The sequence below is a fragment of the Emys orbicularis genome, chromosome 21 (assembly GCF_028017835.1).
Source record: "Emys orbicularis isolate rEmyOrb1 chromosome 21, rEmyOrb1.hap1, whole genome shotgun sequence".
Lineage (NCBI taxonomy): Eukaryota > Metazoa > Chordata > Testudines > Emydidae > Emys > Emys orbicularis.
The window spans coordinates 21,451,689-21,454,310 of record NC_088703.1 but is presented as its reverse complement, the minus strand read 5'-3'; positions in this window follow the sequence as shown (position 1 = coordinate 21,454,310).

Here is a 2,622-nt window from a genome sequence, read left to right as displayed (position 1 = left end):
GGAGACACACCGGGGAGTGGCGTGGGGCCTATAACCCTTACAGGTACGCTGGGGCATAGGGGAGCGCCCGCGAGCCCGGGAGTGGCTGGCACCTCTGGGGGAAGCGACCGAGACGTATCCACATGCCCATCTTAACCTAACCAGTCCCCACTCCCCCAAGCCAGGGGAGAGAACCCAGGAGTCCTGGCTCCCAGCCCCCTTGCTCTAACCACTAGCCCCCACTCTCCACCCAGGTCTGGGGAGATAACCCAGGAGTGTGGGCGGAAGAATGGGGGGGCCACAATAATTATTTAATGGGAGGGGGGGGTGAGAGGCCGAAAGCTCTATAATGATTTCAAACACAGATCACCACCATCCCCAGCTGCCGTTTTCCGGCTCCGCCTCTCGGGAAATTTTCCCCGGCCGCTGGCACTATTTTTTCGCTGGCGCAAGTGACTGTTGCTGGCGTCTCCCCGGAAAATCCGACCCCCTCCGAGCCGCGCTCTGCGAACGGTTGCAAGACTCGGGCCCGGAGCTGGACGAGGCTGCGGGGCGGATGTGGGAACGGCCGGCGGGGATCTCAGAGGTTGGCAGAAGAACGGCGATTGTTCCGTGTCCAGCCGGGGGCGGAGAAGAAGGAAGCAGGAGCTTGCAGCCAGGGGCGATACTCAGACCAACTTTCTGGCCCGGATTACCTGGCGTCCCCGGCGCTGGAGGGTTTTAAGAACAGGTTGGGGACGCGCCTGTCGGGATGATACGGGTTTCCGTGGCCTTGCCTTGGCGCATCCCCCCATCATGCTTCCTCTTGGCCCGACGTTTCTAGGACTGTTACCCCCCACATGGGCCCCCGAAATTTGTCATGCTTCCCCAGCGGCTGGGCCTTTCCCCCTTTCCTCCCCCCAGTCAAGTTGGGGCGGTGTCACCTGGTTCTTCGTTGCTCCCTTCCCGTCGCTGCGTTAACCGCCGTGCAAAGCCGAGAGGGAAACCGAGGCACGGGACAGGCTCATAAACGCATCACAGCAACTTCCTGCGGCGGCAGGCGAGTCTGACAAACATCTGTCTCCTGGGGCAGGCCGCTGGTCTGGCTCTGAGTCCATCACCGGGGTAGCCAGGCGTCATGCAAACCCGGTGGCTGATTTGGAGTTGGGATGGGGACGGGTCCCGCTTTTCACGGCGCGGTGGAAGAGCCCTTTGAGCCGGGGTATTTTCTCCCCCTGCAGGTGTTTGCGAACGTATAAAAATCGCCTCTTGGGTCAACTAAACCTGTTGCCTCCTGCAGGCACTCTCTGCAGCCCTGGAATTTTCGTGGGCTTTGATCTGCACCCAGAACTTCATAGGTGCATATCAGAGCGGCCAGACTGGGTCAGGCCAAAGGTCCATCTAGCCCAGTATCCCTGTCTGCCGACAGTAGCCAATGCTGGGTGCCCCAGAGGGAATGAACAGAACAGGGAATCAGCAAGTGATCTATCCCCTGTTGCCCATTCCCAGCCTCTGGCAAACAGAGGTAGGGACACCATCCCTGCCCATCCTGGCTAATAGCCATTGATGGACCTATCCTCCATGAACTTATCTAGTTTCTTTTTTGAACCCTGTTATAGTCTTGGCCTTTACAACATCCTCTGGCAAGGAGTTCCACAGGTTGACTGTGCGTTGTGTGAAGAAATACTTCCTTTTGTTCGTTTCAAACCTGCTGCCTGTTCACTTCATTGGGTGACCCCCTAGTTCTTGTGTTATGAGAAGGAGTAAATAACACTTCCTGATTTACTTTCTCCACACCAGTCATGATTTTATAGACCTCTGTCATATCTCCCCTTAGTCATCTCTTTTCCAAGCTGAAAAGTCCCAGTCTTATGAATTGCTCCTCATACAGAAGCCGTTCCAGACCCCTAATCATTTGGAGGTGGGGTAGAGCAGTAGCTCCCCACCGGCTGTATGTTGTTCGGTGTGATATGACAGCCCTGGTCCTGCTCTGCCCTCGGTCGCGCCGGGCGCTGTACAAACCCAGAACAAGGAGCCTGCCCCAGGCCCGGCGAGTTTACGTGCTCTGCTATGGGCGGAGTTAAGGGTATATTCCCCCTTGACCCACCGGGCCGGGGGAGAAACCGGCACTGAGAGGAATGAATGTTGAGTGGTTCCAAGCTTGAGTCTGAAGCGAGGGGGGTCGGGCACCAAGAGGCTCAGGCCGGCCAAGAAGTGGGGCAGAGACCCCCAAAGCCAGGGGTGTGTCTTAGGCTTTGATTCCCCCCGCCCAGTACCAAGGGTGAACTCCTGGCTGTCCCTGAGGCTGGCTGGCCACCTGGGTAAGCTGGACTAAGTGATCCACAGGCACTTGCCCCAACCGGCCCAAAATATTCAGGTCGCTCCCGGCCCGAGAGATCAGGCCCTGAGCCCGGGGCAGCCCGGCTGCCAGCAAACTCCCTGCGGATTTAACGAGGGGGACAAAGCAAGGAGTTCTTGGCTGGTTCAAGCCGGGGGACGTGTCCACCCAACTGGGTACGTCCGTGGTTCCCAAAGCTGGACAGTCTTGGCACTGAGCATCCGTCAGGGGGGCCCTGGGGGTCTCGGTGTCTGGTTCCCGCGAGAGTCCAAAGAGCAGCGAGCGAAGGATCAGCTGTTCTCGGGCCCTCGGCTTTTATAGCCTTC